We start from the raw sequence: 26,742 nt of genomic DNA, 5'->3' as shown, positions 1-26,742 counted from the left end.
ATGTTCACAGCGGGGTGGCACCCAAAGCAGCTCGGGCCCATCACTGGTGCGTGGCTGGGGGGAAACACAGGACGATGACGATACGCCTCCCACAGAGGACAGCTTGTCCTTACCTCTGGGCAGCCTGGCACACATGAGCGACTACATGCTGCAGTGCCTGCGCAACGACAGCAGAGTTGCCCACATTTTAACGTGTGCGGACTACTGGGTTGCCACCCTGCTGGATCCCCGGTACAAAGACAATGTGCCCACCTTACTTCCTACACTGGAGCGTGATAGGAACATGCGCGAGTACAAGCGCACGTTGGTAGACGCGCTACTGAGAGCATTCCCAAATGTCACAGGGGAACCAGTGGAAGCCCAAGGCGAAGGCAGAGGAGGAGCAAGAGGTCGCCAACGCAGCTGTGTCACGCCCAGCTCCTCTGAGGGCAGGGTTAGCATGGCAGAGATGTGGAAAAGTTTTGTCAACACGCCACAGCTAAGTGCACCAACATTTCACTAACATGGTGGAACAGTACCTGTGCACACCCCTCCACGTACTGACTGATGGTTCGGCCCCATTCAACTTCTGGGTCTCCAAATTGTCCATGTGGCCAGAGCTAGCCTTTTATGCCTTGGAGGTGCTGGCCTGCCTGGCGGCCAGCGTTTTGTCTGAACGTGTATTCAGCACGGCAGGGGTCGTCATTACAGACAAACGCAGCCGCCTGTCTACAGCCAATGTGGACAAGCTGACGTTCATAAAAATGAACCAGGCATGGATCCCACAGGACCTGTCCATCCCTTGTGCAGATTAGATATTAACTACCTCCCCTTAACAATATATTATTCTACTCCAGGGCACTTCCTCATTCAATACTATTTTTAATTTCATTTTACCATTATATTGCGGGGCAACCCAAAGTTGAATGAACCTCTCCTCTGTCTGGGTGCCGGGGCCTAAATGTGTGACAGTGGCCTGTTCCAGTGGTGGGTGACGTGAAGCCTGATTTTCTGCTATGACATGAATACAGATTCTGCGCTGACATGAGGCCAGATTCTCTGTTACGGGACCACTCTCCTCTGCCTGGGTGCCTGGTCCTAAATGTGTGACAGTGGCCTGTTCCAGTGGTGGCTGACGTGAAGCCTGATTCTCTGCTATGACATGAAGACAGATTCTGCGCTGACATAAGGCCAGATTCTCTGTTACGGGACCGCTCTCCTCTGTCAGGGTGCCGGGGCCTAAATGTGTGACAGTGGCCTGTTCCAGTGGTGGGTGACGTGAAGCCTGATTCTCTGCTATGACATGAATACAGATTCTGCGCTGACATAAGGCCAGATTCTCTGTTACGGGACCTCTCTCCTCTGCCTGGGTGCCTGGGCCTAAATGTGTGACAGTGGCCTGTTCCAGTGGTGGGTGACGTGAAGCCTGATTCTCTGCTATGACATGAATACAGATTCTGCGCTGACATAAGGCCAGATTCTCTGTTACGGGACCGCTCTCCTCTGCCTGGGTTCCGGGGCCTAAATGTGTGACAGTGGCCTGTTCCAGTGGTGGGTGACGTGAAGCCTGATTCTCTGCTATGACATGAATACAGATTCTGCGCTGACATAAGGCCAGATTCTCTGTTACGGGACCTCTCTCCTCTGCCTGGGTGCCTGGGCCTAAATGTGTGACAGTGGCCTGTTCCAGTGGTGGGTGACGTGAAGCCTGATTCTCTGCTATGACATGAATACAGATTCTGCGCTGACATATAGCCAGATTCTCTGTTACGGGACCGCGCTCCTCTGTCTGGGTGCCGGGGCCTAAATGTGTGACAGTGGCCTGTTCCAGTGGTGGGTGACGTGAAGCCTGATTCTCTGCTATGACATGAAGACAGATTCTGCGCTGGCATAAGGCCAGATTCTCTGTTACGGGACCTCTCTCCTCTGCCTGGGTGCCTGGGCCTAAATGTGTGACAGTGGCCTGTTCCAGTGGTGGGTGACGTGAAGCCTGATTCTCTGCTATGACATGAATACAGATTCTGCGCTGACATAAGGCCAGATTCTCTGTTACGGGACCGCTCTCCTCTGTCTGGGTGCCGGGGCCTAAATGTGTGACAGTGGCCTGTTCCAGTGGTGGGTGACGTGAAGCCTGATTCTCTGCTATGACATGAATACAGATTCTGCGCTGACATAAGGCCAGATTCTCTGTTACGGGACCTCTCTCCTCTGCCTGGGTGCCGGGGCCTAAATGTGTGACAGTGGCCTGTTCCAGTGGTGGGTGACGTGAAGCCTGATTCTCTGCTATGACATGAATACAGATTCTGCGCTGACATAAGGCCAGATTCTCTGTTACGGGACCGCTCTCCTCTGTCTGGGTGCCGGGGCCTAAATGTGTGACAGTGGCCTGTTCCAGTGGTGGCTGACGTGAAGCCTGATTCTCTGCTATGACATGAAGACAGATTCTGCGCTGACATAAGGCCAGATTCTCTGTTACGGGACCTCTCTCCTCTGCCTGGGTGCCTGGGCCTAAATGTGTGACAGTGGCCTGTTCCAGTGGTGGGTGACGTGAAGCCTGATTCTCTGCTATGACATGAATACAGATTCTGCGCTGACATAAGGCCAGATTCTCTATTACGGGACCGCTCTCCTCTGCCTGGGTTACCGGGGCCTAAATGTGTGACAGTGGCCTGTTCCAGTGGTGGGTGACGTGAAGCCTGATTCTCTGCTATGACATGAATATAGATTCTGCGCTGACATAAGGCCAGATTCTCTGTTACGGGACCTCTCTCCTCTGCCTGGGTGCCTGGGCCTAAATGTGTGACAGTGGCCTGTTCCAGTGGTGGGTGACGTGAAGCCTGATTCTCTGCTATGACATGAATACAGATTCTGCGCTGACATAAGGCCAGATTCTCTGTTACGGGACCGCTCTCCTCTGTCTGGGTGCCGGGGCCTAAATGTGTGACAGTGGCCTGTTCCAGTGGTGGGTGACGTGAAGCCTGATTCTCTGCTATGACATGAAGACAGATTCTGCGCTGACATAAGGCCAGATTCTCTGTTACGGGACCTCTCTCCTCTGCCTGGGCCCAAATGTGTGACAGTGGCCTGTTCCAGTGGTGGGTGACGTGAAGCCTGATTCTCTGCTATGACATGAAGACAGATTCTGCGCTGACATAAGGCCAGATTCTCTGTTACGGGACCTCTCTCCTCTGCCTGGGTGCCTGGGCCTAAATGTGTGACAGTGGCCTGTTCCAGTGGTGGGTGACGTGATGCCTGATTGTCTGCTATGAGATGAAGACAGATTCTGCGCTGACATAAGGCCAGATTCTCTGTTACGGGACCTCTCTCCTCTGCCTGGGTGCCTGGGCCTAAATGTGTGACAGTGGCCTGTTCCAGTGGTGGGTGACGTGAAGCCTGATTCTCTGCTATGACATGAATACAGATTCTGCGCTGACATAAGGCCAGATTCTCTGTTACGGGACCGCTCTCCTCTGCCTGGGTTCCGGGGCCTAAATGTGTGACAGTGGCCTGTTCCAGTGGTGGGTGACGTGAAGCCTGATTCTCTGCTATGACATGAATACAGATTCTGCGCTGACATAAGGCCAGATTCTCTGTTACGGGACCTCTCTCCTCTGCCTGGGTGCCTGGGCCTAAATGTGTGACAGTGGCCTGTTCCAGTGGTGGGTGACGTGAAGCCTGATTCTCTGCTATGACATGAATACAGATTCTGCGCTGACATATAGCCAGATTCTCTGTTACGGGACCGCGCTCCTCTGTCTGGGTGCCGGGGCCTAAATGTGTGACAGTGGCCTGTTCCAGTGGTGGGTGACGTGAAGCCTGATTCTCTGCTATGACATGAAGACAGATTCTGCGCTGGCATAAGGCCAGATTCTCTGTTACGGGACCTCTCTCCTCTGCCTGGGTGCCTGGGCCTAAATGTGTGACAGTGGCCTGTTCCAGTGGTGGGTGACGTGAAGCCTGATTCTCTGCTATGACATGAATACAGATTCTGCGCTGACATAAGGCCAGATTCTCTGTTACGGGACCGCTCTCCTCTGTCTGGGTGCCGGGGCCTAAATGTGTGACAGTGGCCTGTTCCAGTGGTGGGTGACGTGAAGCCTGATTCTCTGCTATGACATGAATACAGATTCTGCGCTGACATAAGGCCAGATTCTCTGTTACGGGACCTCTCTCCTCTGCCTGGGTGCCGGGGCCTAAATGTGTGACAGTGGCCTGTTCCAGTGGTGGGTGACGTGAAGCCTGATTCTCTGCTATGACATGAATACAGATTCTGCGCTGACATAAGGCCAGATTCTCTGTTACGGGACCGCTCTCCTCTGTCTGGGTGCCGGGGCCTAAATGTGTGACAGTGGCCTGTTCCAGTGGTGGCTGACGTGAAGCCTGATTCTCTGCTATGACATGAAGACAGATTCTGCGCTGACATAAGGCCAGATTCTCTGTTACGGGACCTCTCTCCTCTGCCTGGGTGCCTGGGCCTAAATGTGTGACAGTGGCCTGTTCCAGTGGTGGGTGACGTGAAGCCTGATTCTCTGCTATGACATGAATACAGATTCTGCGCTGACATAAGGCCAGATTCTCTGTTACGGGACCGCTCTCCTCTGCCTGGGTTACCGGGGCCTAAATGTGTGACAGTGGCCTGTTCCAGTGGTGGGTGACGTGAAGCCTGATTCTCTGCTATGACATGAATATAGATTCTGCGCTGACATAAGGCCAGATTCTCTGTTACGGGACCTCTCTCCTCTGCCTGGGTGCCTGGGCCTAAATGTGTGACAGTGGCCTGTTCCAGTGGTGGGTGACGTGAAGCCTGATTCTCTGGTATGACATGAATACAGATTCTGCGCTGACATAAGGCCAGATTCTCTGTTACGGGACCGCTCTCCTCTGTCTGGGTGCCGGGGCCTAAATGTGTGACAGTGGCCTGTTCCAGTGGTGGGTGACGTGAAGCCTGATTCTCTGCTATGACATGAAGACAGATTCTGCGCTGACATAAGGCCAGATTCTCTGTTACGGGACCTCTCTCCTCTGCCTGGGCCCAAATGTGTGACAGTGGCCTGTTCCAGTGGTGGGTGACGTGAAGCCTGATTCTCTGCTATGACATGAAGACAGATTCTGCGCTGACATAAGGCCAGATTCTCTGTTACGGGACCTCTCTCCTCTGCCTGGGTGCCTGGGCCTAAATGTGTGACAGTGGCCTGTTCCAGTGGTGGGTGACGTGATGCCTGATTGTCTGCTATGAGATGAAGACAGATTCTGCGCTGACATAAGGCCAGATTCTCTGTTACGGGACCTCTCTCCTCTGCCTGGGTGCCTGGGCCTAAATGTGTGACAGTGGCCTGTTCCAGTGGTGGGTGACGTGATGCCTGATTCTCTGCTATGACATGAAGACAGATTCTGCGCTGACATAAGGCCAGATTCTCTGTTACGGGACCGCTCTCCTCTGTCTAGGTGCCGGGGCTTAAATGTGTGACAGTGGCCTGTTCCAGTGGTGGGTGACGTGAAGCCTGATTCTCTGCTATGACATGAAGACAGATTCTGCGCTGACATAAGGCCAGATTCTCTGTTACGGGACTGCTCTCCTCTGTCTGGGTGCCGGGGCCTAAATGTGTGACAGTGGCCTGTTCCAGTGGTGGGTGACGTGAAGCCTGATTCTCTGCTATGACATGAAGACTGATTCTGCGCTGACATGAAGCCAGATTCTCTGCTATGGCATGAAGAGACTGTTTCTCTTCTGACATGAAGCCAGATTCTTTGCTATGGCATGAAGAGACTGATTCTCTGCTGACGTGAAGCCAGATTCTCTGCTATGGGACCTCTGTCCAATTGATATTGGTTCATTTTTATTTTTTTAATTTTAATTTTAATTCATTTCCCTATCCACATTTGTTTGCAGGGGATTTACCTACATGTTGCTGCCTTTTGCAGCCCTCTAGCTCTTTCCTGGGCTGTTTTACAGCCTTTTTAGTGCCCAAAAGTTCGGGTCCCCATTGACTTCAATGGAGTTCGGGTTCGGGACGAAGTTCGGATCGGGTTCGGATCCCGAACCCGAACATTTCCGGGAAGTTCGGCCGAACTTCTCGAACCCAAACATCCAGGTGTTCGCTCAACTCTAATCAGGATGTCTTCAGTTCTGGAACGGAATGTTTTTTGGCCAGAGAAAATACCGCAGCATGCTCAGCTGGGTATGTGATCAGGTCTTAGCCGAGACAAGATCCTTGCTGTCTTCCCTATGCAGGGGATCTCCTACACACACCCTACCCCTAGCAGGGGGTGGGCTACACTAACTCTAACTTCCTTCTCCACCAATGCTGCAGGATTTTGGAACAGCCCACTTCGCTCACAGAGGGGGAGCTAAGCTGGAATAATCCATTCCAGCCTAGTTTCACTAAACTAGGACTTGTACCTGGCCAATGCATTGCTGCCACCTGCTGGTGAACCTGGAAAATTACAGAAACAATTGTGTTTAACATGGTTTTAGATGCACATTTATGAAGACATAATATAAATTACATCAGATGACAAGGTAAAGGCTCTTAGAAGATAGTAGCGGGGTAGAGGCGTGTAGTAACACAACTCTTGGGTGTTACACAGGTACGTATGAACACGGGACCAATACAGATGCCTTCAGCTGCCAAGCGCACATGTAACAGGTCAGCCAGTGTCATAGGTACAAATCTTCTGATAGATGCGCTTTAAGCGGGCTTACACGTTAAGGCCTCTTGCACACGAACGTTTTTTTTCCGTTTACGTTCTGTTTTTTGCATTCCGTACACGGACCGTATATGGAACCATTCATTTCAATGGATCCGCAAAAAAAATGGAAGGTAATCCGTATGCCTTCCGTTTCCCTATTTTTGTTTTTCCATTCCATTCAAAGATAGAACATGTCCTATTATTGTCCGCATAACAGACAAGGATAGTAGGATAGCTGTTCCGTTCCGCAAAAAATGGAATGCACACGGACGTCATCCATATTTTTGGCGGATCCGTTTTTTATGGACCGCAAAATACTGAAAAAGCCATACGGTCGTGTGCAAGAGGCCTAAGAGAAAATGTTCCTGGAACTGCACATCCTAAAAATGTACAAACAGAAAAACTCAACATCCTGCTCAGTGTGTGACTTGAAGCCTGGTTTTCACTAACTTTCATGATATGTTAAAACTAGGTTATCTGTTAAAGACAAAATATAAAATTAAGCCTAGTTGTGTAAATGAAGACAAATTGTGTTCTTAACGGAGGCGGCAGTTTAATGAATTGCCTCTTTTGTAAGGAGCGAAGCATTCAGACAGTGGAGTTAACATAGTTTAGACAACAATATTTCGCTTCTGTCCAGATCAGATTGGTGGGATGAGTTGCCATTACCAAGGGTTCTATTTTGGGCTACATATGACTTCTTGATCACTTTTTATTTCGCTTTTTGGAAAGCTGGATAAAGAAAAGGCAGCAATTTCGCCATTGCTTTTTCGGTTTTGTTATTGCAGTGTGCCTCGTGTGGGAAAAATGATGTTATCTTTATTCTACTTGTCAGTTCAGACATACCAATTTTATATACTTTTTTAAAAATTGTTGCCATTTTTGCAAAGCATTTAAAAAAATCCTGTTTTTGTGTCACCATTTTCAGAGTGCCATTGTTTTTTAATATTCTGTCGATTTTCTTGTGTTAAGGCTTATTTTTTGTGGGATGATTTGACGTTTTAATTCGTACTATTTTGGGGTACATGTGACTTTTTGATCGCTCTATATTATGTTTTTTGTGAGTCGATGTGACCAAAACATGACTGGTCTGGCAGCATTTTAATCAGCATCTTATGTGATATTTTTTATAGAGACAGTCGATATGGATGCGGCAATGCTTAATATGTCTGTTTTTAATAGATTTTTTCAAAAGCAAATGAGTTGAGGGGAAAGGTGACCTTTTTTTACACTTGACACTTTTTTTTAATTCTTATAAAACAACTTTTTTTATTTTTTATTTCTGACAGGTTTTCCTTGTGGATCAATAGGTGTCTGTGTAGTTTCTGGTAATGGCCACACCCCTTGCCTCCAGGTGTTGCTTACGTGGTCATTTAACCTTCCTTATTTATAGTTGCTTCTCCCACTATGCTGTGCTGTTTATAGCTTCTGTGCCTGTGGATTGTTGTGGTTGGATCTCGGCTGAATTCCTGGTGCTTCCATAGCCTCTTTGAAGTTACGTCTTTCCTTTCCCTTTTTGTATTTGGGTTCTGTGTGTTGCATTTCCCTATTGTTTGTATTAGGCTACTTTCACACTCGCAGACAGATCCGTTCAGATAATACAACTGTCTGCATCCGTTCAGAACTGATCAGTTTGTATTATCTTTAAAGAGTTTCTGTCATGTGAAAAATGTGCTAATGTCAGCAGTACATAACAGTATGTTTGTTAAGACCCTACCTGCCGCCGTTCTCTTAAAAAACAGACTTTTATAATATGCTAATGAAGCCTCTAGGTGCTATGAGGGCGTTGCTGCAGGTTCGGTCTACTCTCCTTTTGGCACGCCCAAGTCCACTTGATTGACGTCCTTCTTCTCTGCATCGTCCTCATAATACCGCGCCTGCACCATCCCGTTTAGTATTCGGTACAGGCGCAGTGATTGAAGGACACTCGGCTGCTGCCAGGCAGGCCTGCCGGGGAGGCTTGTGATGTAATCGGCGCAGTGAGGAAGCTGGCAGCAGCCGAGCGTCCTTCACTCACTGTGCCTGCGCGAATATTATACGGGACGGAGCAGGCGCTTGATTATGAAGACGATGTGGAGAAGAAAGATGTCAATCAAGTGGACGTGGGCGTGCCAAAAGGCGAGTAGACCGAGCCTCTAGGTGCTGCAGCAACGCCCTCATAGCACCAAGAGGCTTCATTAGCATATTATAAAAGTCTGTTTTTTAAGAGAAAGGCGGCAGGCAGAGAGTTAACAAACATACTGTTATGTACTGCTGACATTAGCACATCAGCTACATAACGATTTTACCCATGACAGAAACGCTTTAACATAGCCAAGACGGATCCATCTTGAACACCATTGAAAGTCAATGGAGGACGGATCCATTTTCTATTGTGCCAGATTGTGTCAGTGAAAACGGATCCGTCCCCTTTGACTTACATTGTGTGCCAGGACGGATCCGTTTGGCTCAGTTTCATCAGATGGTCACCAAAACTCATTTTGGTGTCCTTCTCCAAAGCGGAATGGAGACTGAACTGATGCATTCTGAGCGGATCTTTTTCCATTCAGAATGCGTTAGAATACAAACTGATCCGTTTTGGACCGCTTGTGAGAGCCCTGAACGGATCTCACAAACGGAAAGCCAAAACGCTAGTTTGAAAGTAGCCTTAGGCCTGAAGTAGACTCCTGTTTGTCCTTCCTTTTGGAGGAACAGGTAGTCTTGTCCCTGCCATTAGTACCAGGGTCCTATAGGGCTGGATAGGACTCTAGGTATTCCTGCGTATGAACTCACCTACCTTTGGGGTCTGTTCATACTGGTAGTCAGTCACGATTTTGGTTAGGGTTTTCACTAGGAGGTGTCCATCTTCCTTCCCTAGTTCTCAGGCCTGATTCCCTGTTTCTTCCTTCCTTGCTCAGTGTGGTGTTTCCCTCCCACACCGAAGCGTGACAGCCGCGTGCTGTCTGCATCCGTTGCTCCATTCCGTGGCCCCGCAAAAATTATAGATCATTTCCTATTTTTGTCTGTTTTGTGGACAAGAATAGGCATTTCTATAATGGGCTGCCCGTTCCGTTACGCAAATTGCGGAACACACGGGTGCATCCATGATTTGCGGAGCCGCAATTTGCAGACTACAAAACAGGGCACGTTCGCGGGCATGAGCCCTTACTCTCCGTTCATGGGCAGTTTAACGGAGACTAATAGCTTGCTAGGCGAGTGCTGTATGATAACTCCATTGAAAGGACTGTGGTTGTTAGGCAATATATCCATAGCAACCAGATAACCTCAATGCTAGATTTAAAATGAGGAATGTCGGCCTCAGTATCTACACAGTGAAGATTATTTATATATATTTTTTATCTTTTATACTTTCTTGCAGCATTTTTAAAACTGAGCTATAATACAAAAAGTAACCTCTAACTATTATGCATAATCCCAGTGATTTCATGGATGTAAATTTGTACATACAATACAATACATCCTGAATACAATATAGGGTTGAATAAATAGCCCCCAGGATGTAGAAATCTGGCATCTGGCACCGGTTATTATAATCAAAACGTTCAGTCGTAGAAAGAAACACAGGCAAACTCTGTCACAGAGTACAGTGATGTCACTAAACATACATATACCCTGTAGGCACCACTTTCCTGCAATTGCAGTGATAAGCCATAGTCCTTGGAGTCTCCATTCTCACAGTTACCTGCCAGCATTGTGTGAAGCTTTTGGCAGCCATACAGGAATCCGTACATGAACATATGTGAGAGAGAACTTCACATGAGAGCAATTAGTGTCAATGTCTGCAGAGCTTTGTGATCATGCTGAAAAAGCTCTGTCATTATGGTTAATTAGCGCTACACTGCACGCCTTGTTTCCATTTTATACTACAATACTACATACTATACTACTATACTTCTACATTTACACTCAGACCAGCCTTCAGGTTCTACACATTTAATGACAGTGCTCTAGATTGTGTGGGCTACAGCATGTTAATTGGAGGGCAGAGAGGATCAGATAAGGTTTGGGTAGTGGTACAAATGCTCTTCTTAATGGTAGTGGTGGAGTATTGGCCAGCCTACCCTCACAATGTTGTAATCTAAAGGTGTAACGTGGAGTATTGGCCCACCGGTCCTTCCTAACTCATAGACTGAAGGTGTGGCCGTGAAGTATTAGCCCGATCACCCTTCCTTATAGCCTAAAGGTGTGACTGCAGTATTTGTGGCAGGCGCAGCACTATGAAGTGCCTTTTGCGCTGTGGCATTAGAAGAATGTTGATATATCTGACTTTTAGTCTAACCAGACTGTCTATTACTCTGTAATTCCTCTAGCGCCGTTCTATGGAAACAGTAGGTTTAAAGAGCACACCAAATGCTTGAAATAACTTCTTTATTAACTTCAACTTTTCTTCATATATAACACTGCCGCCTCCGCAGCAGATAGTCCATGTATATAACACGTGTTGAATAAAGTATCACAAAATGTACTAACTGTTCAATCTTGTCATTCAACATAAAATGGTGGATATATTTCTCTCTTGAGTATCTGTACTCTCACTTTAAGTTATTTAAGCACTTTATGATCTTTCTGAGAGGTATATCTGAGGTCTAACTAATAGTTCACTTGCTGAATTTGGTTGCAATTTGCAGTATGCAGTAACTATTTGCAGATTGGTTGAGTATGGTCTGGTATGGTTGTATGCAATTTGGATTGCAATATGGATTTTAAATTTGGATTGGGAACTTTGTAGTTTGCAATTGGTGGATCTGTAAGTAAACACACATATAACTGGTTCAGTATACAGTTCTAATCACTATATTAACAGTAGGAACATTATATAACTGTTTTAAATACCTATTTTGGCCTCTCTGCTTCCAAAGCTCTTAGTGGAGTGAATGTCTGTTCAGCTTTTCTCATCTGGTGTAATAATTCTAGCAGCTCCTGCTAGGGGGATTTCCCACACAGGCTGTGTGTGAGGCTGGCTGTGATTGGTCAAAACTCTTGCTTTGTGTGAGGCTGGCTGTGATTGTTCAAGACTCCTGCCCAGCAACAATAGTTTAACTCTATGCGTTCTGTTGTTTCTGCTGTGTCATTGAGCTTACCTCACATCCATACCATATAATGAATCTTAAAGGCATATTATATTTTCTGCTTCTGTGAACACAATATATAACATCCAAACACAAAGTCATTGTAAATAACTTTTCCTTTTGTCTTTAACACACAAACATAGGAACTGTATTAAGGTTATTGGCAGGTCTAGCTGTATAAACATATAAGCTAAATTAGCAACCTAGGACAGGTCTTAACTGGCCAGCTACAGTATTAGCCCGCTCACCCTTCCTTATAGCCTAGAGGTGTGACTGTGTAGTATTGGCTAACCTACCCTCCCTATCTTTTAGGCTACTTTCACACTAGCGTTTTGGGCAGATCCGTCATGGATCTGCAAAAATGGATCCGTTACAATAATACAACCGCATGCATCCGTCATGAACGGATCCGTTTGTATTATCTGTAACATAGACAAGACGGATCCATCATGAACTCCATTGAAAGTTAATGGGGGACGGATTAGTTTTCTATTGTGCCAGATTGTGTCAGAGAAAACAGATCCGTCCCCATTGACTTACATTGTGTGCCAGGACGGATCTGTTTGGCTCAGTTTCGTCAAGCAGACAGTAAAACGCTGCAGGCAGCGTTTTGGTGTCCACCTCTAGAGCGGAATGGAGACTGATCGGAGGCAAACTGATGCATTCTGAGTGGATCCTTTTCCATTCAGAATGCATTAGGGCAAAATTGATCTGTTTTGGACCGCTTGTAAGAGCCCATGGCAGATCTCACAAACGGAAAGCCAAAACGCGAGTGTAAAAGTAGCCTTAGTCTACTTTCACACTCGCTTTTTGGCTTTCCATTTGTGAGATCCGTTCAGGGCTCTCACAAGCGGTCCAAAACGGATCAGTTTGCATTCTAATGCATTCTGAATGGAAATGCTGAACCAATTACTTTCCCAATTCTAAATGAAATCAATTGCTCTTGATCACAATTCTCTTTCTCAATCCTCATGAATACATACACCTTTAGGCTTTGAAATACAGAGGGCAGAAGGGCCAATACTACTGTACGTCACACCTCTAGGCTATAAGATAGGAAGGATAAGTGGGACCATACTCTACCTCTCCACTTTTATTAGGTGTATTTCTGGCGCATATTGCGGCGCAAAGGACCTTTGTGCCGCAATCTGTGACTTTTCCCTGCTCACGTCAGGTCTAAAAAAGTGGTCATGGTGTGGGCGGGTAAGGGGATGGTCTGGCAGGTCCGTCTCATTTACCATTTTCTACGCCAGAAAATGGTCTAAATGTAAGACAGCTAGGAAATTTGCACCTCTTCATAACGTCGGCAGATCCACCGCCAGTGCAGGGCCTTATTAAGACTGGAGTCTAAAACGCCAGTCTTAATAAATGTGCCTTTATACTTTCATCAAAATCATTTCTGCCCATCCAGCATACACCACTGGCATACATATAGAGAAATGATTGTGGCACTCACCACTAAAAATGTTCTTTATTCAAAAATAACTATTAAAAGCACCATTGCGGTACAGGACGCCGGGTACATGGAAAGGCGATGGCTGTTTTGCACACTTGCTGTAACGGTCACGTCCACACACACACAGGGGGAAGGATAGTGACCACTGCGCTCCACCCTCACCCCTGGCCCTGCCTACTTGCCTCACGAGTCCTGATGACAGGGGACAACTGGACGACAGTCCCTAACTTAGGATATGTGCAGGGAAGACAGACAAGACAAAATACGGAACATGAACGGACCGGGTCAGAACCAAGAGAGCTACGCAGTACAAAGGATTAAGCAAAGAATGGTGAGGAGAAGCCGGGGTCAAATACCAGGAGAGAAGAGAAGTACAAGAGGAGTCCTAAGAGAGTAGTCAGGTGGGAGCCGAGGTCACAATACCAGGACGGATGCGCAGTACAGGAGGAGCAGGCAAAAGGATGGTCAGGGAACAGGATCAGGTAAGTATTCAGCAGTCCAACAAATAGCCAGGAACCTAGAAATTAACAGGCAACCTGTAGCCAGCAGGCTGCCTGTATTTATAGTGGGGAGTGAGGGTCATGTGACGTGGCCAGCGTCACATGACCGACAGACCAACCAGTCGAGCACCGAGTGATCAGCTCGGCGCTCAAGGCAGACTAGGAGCAGGGAGCCACCCAGCTAGTAAAGCCGCCCTGGCAATGAGGTCAAACACAGATCCTCATTCCCAAAGCTAAGCAACAGGTCTGCGGGCAATGGGGGACCGAGTGCACCTTCGGAACCCCGTGACACTTGCGCTTCCTCTTTGGTTGCTGTGCAGATTTTTGCGTTCCTGTACAGTTTAAAAATGTATAGCAGCCTGGTGGAGGGTAAAATGACACTGGTTTGGCCGCTATTCGGTGAATGAAGCCCTATGAGAACAGCTGATGTACAGTACAGACCAAAAGTTTGGACACACCTTCTCATTCAAAGAGTTTTCTTTATTTTCATGACTATGAAAATTGTAGATTCACACTGAAGGCATCAAAACTATGAATTAACACATGTGGAATTATATACATAACAAACAAGTGTGAAACAACTGAAAATATGTCATATTCTAGGTTCTTCAAAGTAGCCACCTTTTGCTTTGATTACTGCTTTGCACACTCTTGGCATTCTCTTGATGAGATTCAAGAGGTAGTCCCCTGAAATAGTTTTCACTTCACAGGTGTGCCCTGTCAGGTTTAATAAGTGGGATTTCTTGCCTTATAAATGGGGTTGGGACCATCAGTTGCGTTGAGGAGAAGTCAGGTGGATACACAGCTGATAGTCCTACTGAATAGACTGTTAGAATTTGTATTATGGCAAGAAAAAAGCAGCTAAGTAAAGAAAAACGAGTGGCCATCATTACTTTAAGAAATAAAGGTCAGTCAGTCAGCCGAAAAATTGGGAAAACTTTGAAAGTAAGGGCTATTTGACCATGAAGGAGAGTGATGGGGTGCTGCGCCAGATGACCTGGCCTCCACAGTCACCGGACCTGAATCCAATCAAGATGGTTTGGGGTGAACTGGACCGCAGAGTGAAGGCAAAAGGGCCAACAAGTGCTAAGCATCTCTCGGAACTCCATTAAGACTGTTGGAAGACCATTTCAGGGGACTACCTCTTGAAGCTTATCAAGAGAATGCCAAGAGTGTGCAAAGCAGTAATCAAAGCAAAAGGTGGCTACTTTGAAGAACCTAGAATATGACATATTTTCAGTTGTTTCACACTTGTTTGTTATGTATATAATTCCACATGTGTTAATTCAGTTTTGATGCCTTCATAGTCATGAAAATAAAGAAAACTCTTTGAATGAGAAGGTGTGTCCAAACTTTTGGTCTGTACTGTATATGCCAGGAGACAGGACCCAGAAACACTGTCTGCCCAGTGGGCTATCTACAGCATCATTTTCATGTCCAAAACCATATACTCAAGTATTATGCAATGAATTGTCGCAGACTTTCGGAGCCAATTCCACAATGAAAATCCACACTAATTCCGTCATGTGTGAACTCATACTGATTATCTTCAACAATTATTATCAGTTTGTGACTGGTAAGGCTCCGTTATAGGAACAGGAGAACGGAAAGGATGGATTTGGCACATAACTGAGCCCAGCGGAGCCTGCGGGTCCCATCGAGGAAGATTTTTGAAGAGGAGACAAAAGTTATGCATGTAGTACTTTTGTCTCTGCTTCAAAAGTCTTTCTCTGAGCGGAACCCTAATGGACCCCATTATAAGCTATGGGGCACTCAGTTAAGTGCCCAATCCGTCCTTTCCATTCTCCTGCTCCCATAACGGAGCAGAAGAACGGAAAGGCTAAACGCTGATGTGAACTCAGCCTAAAGTCTATGGTCTGTAGTAGACAAACCTAAAGCTGATGGTTATAATATGCATTATGCCCCATCATTTTGGTGCATTATTTCCTCCGGGCTCACTGGTGTTACATTTCTACAGTCGTTATACTGAAGTCTGCACAACATTATCTGTAGGCCGTGTCACATAAAAACTGCGTAAAACCTTCTGCTTTGAAATGTAGTTCAGTTCTACTTACTGTAAACTATTATGTTGTAAATGGCAGGAAATTTGTTCAAAAATCTCTCTTCCATGGCTTGTGAAGTATGTGAATTAACCCCAGTTATTCCTGTTTTTCAGAGCATTCACTGGTTTGGAGTTGTCTTAAAGCACTCACATAAATGACAACGGCAAGAGCCTATGACACGGCAACCGGCTGCGGTAAGTACCGTTATGTCCTTCAGTTGCACTTTTGACAGGGATTTCACTGGATTATTTATTAAGGAACTGTCACCATGAACATGGGGGGGGGGGGGGCATTGTGCACGCAGCATGTTATAGAGCAGGAAGAGCTGAGCAGACCGAGATATAGGTTTATGGGAAAAGTTTCAATGTAACTTGTACTTCATTCATTGAAATCCCCGCTAAGGAGTCCAGTGGGTGGTCCTACTTAGGGATTTACATTCTTCCTGTATAAGTGTGCATGGGGAAATAGCTGTTGGTCATTGAGTAGGATTGCCCACTGGACTCCTTAGCTTACAAAGAGCAGGAATTCAATGAAAGAAGTTGTATTGACTTTTCCCCACAGAACTAAATGCCAATCTGCACAGCATCTCCTTATAACATGATGCCTGCAGATAGGTCTGCATTTTCATGGTGGCAGGTTCCTTTTAAAGACCTTAAAGGGATTATCCAACTTTAAACTTTTTTTAACAGGCCCCTTCAGAGTGGCCGATTTGCGGGGGATTCATACTTACCTGGTCCCCATCTCTGGGTTTCAACACCATTGGACGATGACCATCACCGCATGTCCCAGGTTGGTGTGAATCAACATCCTGTTGATGGGGCCGCACATGACCGCCGCAGGTAATCAGTGGCTGCCGCGGTGACCTGTTACCTGTGCGTTGTGTTACCCGGTGATGTACCACATGGGTGATTGAATGCAGTGATCAAGAGTGGCCCAGTTAATGGGATGTTGATTACAAAAGACCCAGGGCCTGCAGAGATGGCCATGGAGTGATGGAGCCAGAACCCAGTGGCAGGGGCCAGGTAAGTATGAACCCCACAGTGGGTCCGGCTACTCTGAAACAGTCTGATAAAAAGGTTTAAAGTTGGATAGCCTCATTAAGAAATGTAGATCTTCCAAATTTGTTTTATGGTAATACAAGATTAGACCTGGTGAATTTTATGTGAGACCATGGCTGCCATCGTTCTGGCTCTTGTTCTTGTTCATGTTCCTTGGCAGTTTGGATGGACATGTATGATGACTGTGGCTCAAATGTTCTGGGGTTGTTTTATATGACGACGTCAAGTATATCTATAAATATTGGGTCCCTGTGACAGGGACAATAATGTTGTCTAAGTTCCTTTTATATGCCAAGGCGTTTAATTTTGCTGATTTTCATATACCTGTAGCTTCTTTTCTGATTTTGAGTACCACCCACTTTGACCTCTGTAATCCCACCTGCCATAACCCTGGTGACATCCAATGGTACATACCGTACGTCCTTGCAGATGGTACGAATGAACTGGCCCAGCAGAATACTAGAAGATGCTCTGGTGGTCGCCCCAGAAGTACAGCAAATAAATACCCCATTGGAGCCAATCACTTGCCGTCAGGGTCTATGTAACTTGACCTGAAGATATGTCCTGGGTGTACAGTGATAACAAAGATTGTAGTAAGATGGAAGTGGACATGTACATGTTCTGCATAGATGGAGATTTGGGCCATCAAAATCATCTCCTCTGGTGATCTCAATGAATCTCCTCTAACTCTCTTCACTAACATTTCAGCCAAGAGAATCCCCCAGAGAATCCTCACTTGAGTCAGTGTAGTAAGTAAATAATGGATGTAGGACATATTCTTTAAGTGATGGTGACATAACTTGACAAGGAGCTGATTATAGAAATTGAAGTCTGAGTGAAATATAACTCCAAGGCTGATGTTATGGAATGAGGGTGACAGTACATGGAAATAGGAAGGTCAGGTTTAGGCATGTTACTAGACAGAGGGAAGATAAGATGCTCAGTGATACTGTATGACAGCACACGACAATATAGAACTACAGGGAAGTGGAAATATGGTATTGTCGCATCACAGCTTGTCATAGTGAATTTTTATTTAAAACTACACATTATGTAAGTAAAGCTTAATGACTGTATTGTGACAAGTTATGTTACTTTCTCATAAACTTTGCAACTCATTCCCATTTTCAGGATCTCTGGTTTCTGTCAGCAGACGAAAACATGGGATTATAGATCATAGACATCAGTGCATAAAGCAATATCCCTTCACCGTCAATAACATAAATATCATAAGACATAAATAAAATAAGACACGTGGACACTTAATATGGTGGAAAGATTTGGCCACGACCAGCTTTATTAAAGAACAGCTTAAACCAGTTAGAACATTAAAACCATGAACCATATAACTTAATAACCACATATTGGACCAGCCATAAGCTCGGCCTAAATACCAGAATAAAACTCATCCGTTCACCATTTCAGTGAGCGACTTTACCCCTCCTTCTAATAAAGCAGCCGTGACAATACAGTTAAAAAAGGGGCGAGCGGGTGCAGCTCCACACTTGCGGCTTGGCTGACAGCAAAATCACCAACAGCCGCAGCAATATATACACAAATCGATCCCCCTCCCAACCACACATCACCTAATGCCCTAACTGTTGCTGGGCATCAACATTTAATCTGCCCAGAAACGTCCCTCCATAGGTGCCCTAAGTCTCCAATCCCTAAACCTTTGCCCTCTACCCAGAGACAATGGCTAATTTTAGCCACCCTGACCACCACTTTTGGCGGGAAATCTCCCGCAAAAACTGTCACCTAACAACATGGGATGATCAAAATCCCATGAAGATCCCTCCATATGGAAATTTCGGGATTCTAACATTTTTGTTTATATTCAGCGGCTGAAAACCCAAATGGACCTGTTGCTGTTAGACATAGAATGGTCTAAGGCGGTGTTCATCCTGCCAAGAGAGATTCCATCATATTTGATGAAATGACAGACTCTGGCGGAACCCAACGAACCTTATTATGAGTCAGGGGGGTGTATCAAGCGCGGTTGGTGTTGTGTGGTGGATCCAGCACTATGATCAGAAAAAAGAAAAAGCATGACAGAAATGTGAAAGGAGCCTAAGCATTCCTCTGATTAGTGTTGAGCGAACAACACTAATCAGAAGAACAGAAAGAAAAAACAATCCTTTTTGTTGAGCATCAGTTATGGTCATTTTGCAACCGTATTTGTCCGTTCCATCAGAGATCCGTTATTTTTGACGGGAGAAAAATTCCTCCTCTCAAGACTTTTTCTCCAGTCTAAAATAATGAATCAGATGGAACTGACAAAAATAGGTACAAAATGAGCATAACGGATGCTCAAAATAGAGCATCTGTTGTTTTTTTTTCCTGTTCTTCAGATTATCGTTGACTTCGATCCGAATTTCAGGAAAAATTAGATTTACTGCGAAGTTGAATTTCCTCCAGTTTCGTGGTAACGAATCAATTTTCCATGAAATAGCTGGGGAGAAAATAAAATACATACTCAGCTCATCTATTTGCGCATGACGAGGCTGCCGCAGCCATTTTGATTGATAAATCTCGCGCTCGGTGACATGTGACATCACCACACCAGCCAGTGTGATGACGTCATCACATTACTGCGCAAGATTTCGTTTGGTGTCTTCAATCAAGATGGCCTTTGCGGCCTCTATGCGATCAAATGGATATGTTGATTTATTTTATTTTTTTGCCGGATTAAGCCCTCAATGTTAATCTCAGATGCCACGATCAGCGATGAACGCGGCATCTGAGGGGTTCAATGATGTTCATTGTGTCTGCTACATACAAAGAAATGCACTTCTGAATTTCTTTGTGAAATTTGGCAAAGCAGCCGAATCAACATAACTTCTGATGGATCAGAACAGAAAAGTAAACGGCCTTAGAATGATACAATGCAGATAATTGCTGCTGCCATATTTACCTCACGTAGGAATGTCTAGTCTGGACACAGTTGTATCAACCTCTCAGGTATGAGTGATAGGTATTAGATCTGTACAGGTTTTCAGCCCAGGGATATTGACAATGGCAAACAGACAGTTTAGGAATGGTGAGGGTTTGGAACACAAAGTATATCAGAAAGTAGCATAATGTCTCATTATACAACACAGCTCAGTGACACCTTCTGAACCTGCTTAAAGTGCATCTACCCTTTTAGGTGACTGCCATGTGTGTGTACATGAAGAATATGTATTCTGCAATTTAGCAGGTTTAACTTCTGCAGGCTCTATCTCTATTCTCAGTTTTCCCTGTGCTAACGGAGGGAGACTAGCTGCTGTGATGTCTCCCATACCCAGTGCATGGAGAAAACAGGAGATTCTGCACCCCAACTCCCACTCAACTCAGATCCACTCAGAAGCACCATACAGGATATATTGAAGGACTGAGCAGTATAGATGTGAATAAAGCACCAAGGATGAGACAGATAACTTACTATTAGCTGTAGAAGCTTCTGTGTGTCTCTCTGCTTTTGTCTCACTGGACTCCTCCCCCCCCACTTTCCACAAACTTCTGTGGGCAGCATGTCTACGTGCAGCCCTCTGTACCTTCTCCCTCCTCCTCCCCTTTCCATGGGTTTCTATGAGCAACATGCAATCTGATCCCTCAATTAATCAATTAGCTAACAGTCAGTCTTGAGAGACCAGGACACATTTAGCAGAGAATTCAGTGAACAGTTTATTAAGGAGGGGAAGGAGGGAAGGAGCCTGATAAGTGGAGAAAGATGCATTTCTCTCTGATTAATATACAGTTGTGTTCAAAATAATAGCAGTCAGACATCACTAACCTGATCAGTCACTGTTTTTGGTAGAAATGATATTTCTACATGGCAAATAATTTACTAGCAGGTGTAGTAGAGTAATAGAAATCCAACAGACCCAACAGTCATGCCATGCATGCTGCTGATTCTGTGTAATTGAATCACTAATTGAAAGGGGCATGTTCAAAATAATAGCAGTGTGGAGTTAAATTAGTGATGTCATTCATTCTTTGAAAACAGGTGGCAAATATTGCCCTTATTTAAGGAAGGAAGGCAGCAAATGTTGTACATGCTGGTTACAGTGCATTTCTCTCTGAAATTCTGAGGAAAATGGGTCGTTCCAGACATTGTTCAGAAGAACAGTGTACCTTGATTAAAAAGTTGATTGGAAAGGGGAAAACATATATAAAGAAGTGCAGAAAATGATAGGCTGGATCAGCTAAAATGATCGCAAATGCTTTAAAATAGCAACCAAAACCTGAAAGACGTGGAAGAAAGCGAAAAACTACCATTCGAATGGATAGAAGAATAGCCAAAATGGCAAGGACTCAGCTAACAATCAGCTCAAAGAAGGTCTAAAGTTACCTGTGAGTACGGTTACAATTAGAAGACGCATATGTGAAGCCAAGCTATCTGCAAGAAGCCCCCGCAAAGTCCCACTGTTGAAAAAAACACATGTGCTGAAGAGGTTACAATTTGCCAAAGAGCACATTGACTGGCCTAAAGAGAAATGGCGCAACATTTTGTGGACTGATGAAAGTAAGATTGTTCTTTTTGGGTCTAGTGGCCGGAGACAGTTTGTCAGACGACCCCCAAACACTGAATTCAAGCCACAGTACACCGTGAAGACAGTGAAGCATGGTGGTGCAAGCATCATGATATGGGAATGTTTCTCATACTACGGTGTTGGACCTATTTATCTCATACCAGGGATCATGGATCAGTTTGAATACATCAGAATACTCGAAGAGGTCATGCTGCCTTATGCTGAAGAGGAAATGCCCTTGAAATGGGTTTTCCAAGGAGACAACGACCCCAAACACACCAGTAAACGTGCAACATCTTGGTTCCAGACCAACAAGATTGACGTTATGGAGTGGCCAGCCCAATCAACGGATCTTAATCTAATAGAAAACTTGTGGGGTGACATCAAAAATGCAGTTTCTGAGGCAAAACCAAGAAATAGAGAAGAACTGTGGAATGTAGTCCAATCATCCTGGGCTGGAATACCTGTTCACAGGGGCCAGAAGTTGGTTGACTCCATGCAACACAGATGTACAGCAGTTCTCAGAAACAGTGGTTATACAACTAAATATTAGTAAAGTGATTCAAAGGAAAGCAAAATCTTCAAACAGTTTATATAGTGAATGTTTGAGTTTGTAAAGAAGAATACAAACACTGCTATTTTTTTGAACAGTCTAATATTCACTTTTCTTAATTTTTTTTAGAGGAACAACACAAATTTGATATATTTTCCTTCATGTTTTGATTTGGTATTCAATGCGTAGTGTTCCCAATGCATTTGTGTGTATGGAAATAAAAGCCATTAGAAGGATTTTGAGCTTTATTCACTTTTTTAAACACACTGCTATTATTTTAAACACAACTGTATATTACAGAGTTTGTATTATCGATTTATGCAGTCAGAGTTTAAGTGTAGCACCAATTTAAGTTGTCATGCTGTACCAAAATATATCTTTGTTTAGGGCCAGATTTAGAAGCATGAAGGTCATTGGTAAGATAAGTACTGCATGAGCAGTTTTCATAGTATACAAGGCGAAGACAGTAGATTGTAAGATGTTTCAAATCAGTGCATTAGAGAGGTTGTGAAGAGCTGTTCATTAGGTAAGAATATACCAGACATTCCAGGAATTTAGAAGAAAGGTGAAGAGTGAAGAAAGATAATAATGGGGTCGGATGGATCAAGAGGAGGCAATGTCAATCAGTGGAGGGTAGCCGCATAACCTAAATGTCTATGGCTACTTTCACAATAGCGTTTTTGCTGGATCTGGCAGGGTTCAGCAAAAACACTTCCGTCACTGAAAATACAACCATCTGCATCCGTTATGAACGGATCCGGTTGTACAGTTGCAAGAAAAAGTATGTGAACCCTTTGGAATGATATGGATTTCTGCACAAATTGGTCATAAAATGTGATCTGATTTTCATCTAAGTCACAACAATAGACAATCACAGTCTGCTTAAACTAATAACACACAAAGAATTAAATGTTACCATGTTTTTATTGAACACACCATGTAAACATTCACAGTGCAAGTGGAAAAAGTATGTGAACCCTTGGATTTAATAACTGGTTGAACCTCCTTTGGCAGCAATAACTTCAACCAAACGTTTCCTGTAGTTGCAGATCAGACGTGCACAACGGTCAGGAGTAATTCTTGACCATTCCTCTTTACTGAACTGTTTCAGTTCAGCAATATTCTTGGGATGTCTGGTGTGAATCGCTTTCTTGAGGTCATGCCACAGCATCTCAATCGGGTTGAGGTCAGGACTCTGACTGGGCCACTCCAGAAGGTATATTTTCTTCTGTTTAAGCCATTCTGTTGTTGATTTACTTCTATGCTTTGGGTCGTTGTCCTGTTGCAACACCCCTCTTCTGTTGAGCTTCAGCTGGTGGACAGATGGCCTTAAGTTCTCCTACAAAATGTCTTGATAAACTTGGGAATTTTTCCTTCGATGATAGCAATCCGCCCAGGCCATGACGCAGCAAAGCAGCCCCAAACCATGATGCCCCCACCTCCATACTTCACAGTTGGGATGAGGTTTTGATGTTGGTGTGCTGTGCCTCTTTTTCTCCACACATAGTGTTGTGTGTTTCTTCCAAACAACTCATCTTTGATTTCATCTGTCCACAGAATATTTTGCCAGTACTGCTGTGGAACATCCAGGTGCTCTTGTGCAAACTGTAAACATGCAGCAATGTTTTTTTTGGACAGCAGTTGGCTTCCTCTGTGGTATCCCCCATGAAATCCATTCTTGTTTAGTGTTTTACGTATCGTAGATTCGCTAACAGGGATGTTAGCATATGCCAGAGACTTTTGTAAGTCTTTAGCTGACACTCTAGGATTCTTCTTCACCTCATTGAGCAGTCTGCGCTGTGCTCTTGCAGTCATCTTTACAGGACGGCCACTCCTAGGGAGAGTAGCAGCAGTGCTGAACTTTCTCCATTTATAGACAATTTGTCTTACCGTGGACTGATGAACAGCAAGGCTTTTGGAGATACTTTTATAACCCTTTCCTGCTTTATGCAAGTCAACAATTCTTAATCGTAGGTCTTCTGAGAGCTCTTTTGTGTGAGGCATCATTCACATCAGGCAAAGTTTCTTGTGAAAAGCAAACCCAGAACTGTGTTTTTATATGGCATGGCAGGGCAGGGCAGCTGTAACCAACACCTCCAATCTCATCTCATTGATTGGACTCCAGTTGGCTGACATTTCATTCCAATTAGCTCTTGGAGATGTCATTAGTCTAGGGGTTCACATACTTTTTCCACCTTCACTGTGAATGTTCACATGGTGTGTTCAATAAAAAACATGGTAACATTGAATTATTTGTGTGTTATTAGTTTAAGCAGACTGTGATTGTCTATTGTTGTGACTTAGATGAAGATCAGATCACATTTTATGACCAATTTGTGCAGAAATCCATATAATTCCAAAGGGTTCACATACTTTTTCTTGCATCTGTATATAAAATAAAAATAAACAAAATAAGGGAACTAATAACAGCCTTTTTACCAATGGCTATGAAGTATTCATGAGAGCAAGGCCAAGTTCACACTTCAGTTATTTGGTCAGTTATTTCCATCAGTTATTGCGAGCCAAAACCAGGTGCGGATCACGATCCACAATATACGACAAAAGATAAGACATGTCCTATCTTTTGCGGTGCGGAGGCAAAAGCCCATGGAAGCGCTTCAGAGTGCTTCCATGGGCTTCTGATTCATGTCACTGCACCCTATCTTGAGGATGGCGAACCCATTGAAGACGTCTCCGGTCCTCAATACAGGCATGGACGGTCCTACGGGCGTGTGAATGAGCCCGAAGACCTTCACCTGTTACTATTTACACAGACCTGTCTTCGTAACTGGCAGGTTTGTGTGATGCGCCAAGGTGGTCTCCAGCAGTAAAATAATGAAGGCCTTTTATATACTGTAGACCATTGTGGTTGTACATATTCCTAAAGGAGTTTTCCGGTTTACATCATCATCCTTTAAAATAATCTTTTATGAAGGTAGCTGTAATTTTGTAATGTATTTCTTTTACCTTTATTGTTCTTCTCTTTGGTTCTGGGCTGTGGTCACATGACCATGTCGATGCAACTCTTTCTTATTACATGTGATGTCCATGAACAGGCAGTGATAGGTGTGTGTTTGTGGGAGGAACTATAAAGGAGTTGGACATAGAAAGGGGCGGTGCTGGAGCTGTGCAAAGGAGAAAGGAGAAGTGCATCATGGGTTTGGTTGGATACAGCAACAGGAAGTGCTACCTACAGGATGGAAACAAATCAGATTGATTGGTTTACATGGTGAGGTCAGGAGAGACCAAATTGAAATAAAAAGCATGAGGGTGTTGGCACACAGTGCAGTTCTGACATGCATTCGGGATGCAGTTTTCAATTTAGCTAGTTTAGCAGCCTCGTTAATCCCTGGTGTTCTGTATTGTGGGAATGATTTAATAAATTTCAGCTAGCACTCCATCCTAACTGCAAGTAGATCTGCACTGTGTGGGAGCTCCCTGAGGAACATGTACATGAGGTAGGCAATTACATGAGCATATCTGTTACAAACCATAGTAATCCCAGAAAATCCCTTTAAGGACCCTTTACGTTGGCTGACTGACAACGCAATTATCAGGAACGACCCATTCATTCCTGCTAAATGCCAGCTTGTCGGTGGAGATGATGGCTGCATGTACATATAGACATCACATCTGCTGTATGGGGGCAAGCGATCTTTGCTGCGATCTCTTATAGAGATTGATTGTTTCTGGGCAGCAGATAACTGTGGACATTGGGTGCTGCTTCAACCATGCTTTCACCTGATGAACTAGCGCAGGGATCAGCAATCTTCGGCACACCAGGTGTGGTGAAACTACAACTCCCAGCATGCACACCTGCTTGGCTGTTCTTAGAACTCCCATAGAAGTAAATGGTGGGAGTTGTAGTTTCACAAAAGCTGGAATGCTGGAGGTTGCTTGGATGGTTGATGGCACATTTGCACTGACCAGTTTTCAGGAACAAGCTTCTTTACGAATGTTCATTCCCAATAGTCAACCTGATGACCTGCATGTGAAAATACCTTTTAAAGTAAGAAGATATAGTGGAGTCTTGGATTTTACTGACCTACACCATCAGTCTGGATGATAAACCCACAAAGACCCACCCCTCCTGCTAAGGGCCCTTGCACACGACCGTATGCCCTCCGAGACATACGGTCCGTGAGCAGGCCATATGTCCCGTAGCGGCATTGATCACGCGCACGGGAGCACACAGCATCATAGATTACAATGATGCTGTGCACGTCGGGCCGCCTGCGGGACTATTTTTCCGCACTCATAAGATCGCACTCATAATCTATGATGCTGTGCGCTCCTGTGCGCGCGATCGATGCCGCTCCGGGACATATGGCCCACTTAGTGTTTAAGGGTCCTAAGTAAGAGAAAATTGTACAAACCCTATTTGCGTCAATTTGTGCCAGCGTCTACACAGATTCTGGTCACAGACACATTAATAAATCTGGGCCGTTGTCCTCACTGGTTGAGTCTCATGACTAATATCGTAACTGGGTTAGCAGATTAATTACAGTATGTGTCTACATAATGAATTAGCCAGGACCAGCACAAAACTCCCCTCCTCCCCATTTAAACTGCTATGAACGTTTTAGCCTGAGCAAATTTGCTGTGGCTTGGAGATGCATCTACATTTTCCCTGCATAACTTCACCTAATTCATGTTCTCTCCATAGTCTCCATTCTGCAGGGATTATTAGATATGGTTTTGTCCTGTGCTCTGTTCCAAAAATCTGAAAGAACTCTGTCAAGCAGAAATATTATATTTTCCATGGTTTAGAAGTGGAATAAAATCCTTTCTATGTACTTCAGATCTCATCTAGTAACTTTGTTCAATCATGTTGCAAATTGCCATGCATCTGGTAATTTT

The 26,742-nt window shown here is 44.8% G+C and overlaps 1 protein-coding gene across 3 annotated transcripts in view; it reads left to right on the top strand.

Moving 5' to 3' along the window:
• The window catches only part of GHR (growth hormone receptor), a 392,450-nt gene that overhangs the window by 41,862 nt on the left and 323,846 nt on the right, over nucleotides 1-26,742 (top strand). For all 3 annotated transcript variants that reach the window (XM_040421303.1, XM_040421302.1, XM_040421296.1), the window contains exon 2: nucleotides 15,871-15,951. The gene's annotated coding sequence lies outside the window, so the exon portion shown is untranslated. The remainder of the gene's footprint in view (nucleotides 1-15,870; nucleotides 15,952-26,742) is intronic.

The sequence above is a fragment of the Bufo bufo genome, chromosome 2 (genome assembly GCF_905171765.1).
Source record: "Bufo bufo chromosome 2, aBufBuf1.1, whole genome shotgun sequence".
Classification (NCBI taxonomy): Eukaryota; Metazoa; Chordata; class Amphibia; order Anura; family Bufonidae; genus Bufo; species Bufo bufo.
Note: the sequence above shows the minus strand (reverse complement) of the source record. Positions and strands in the feature narration are given on the sequence as shown.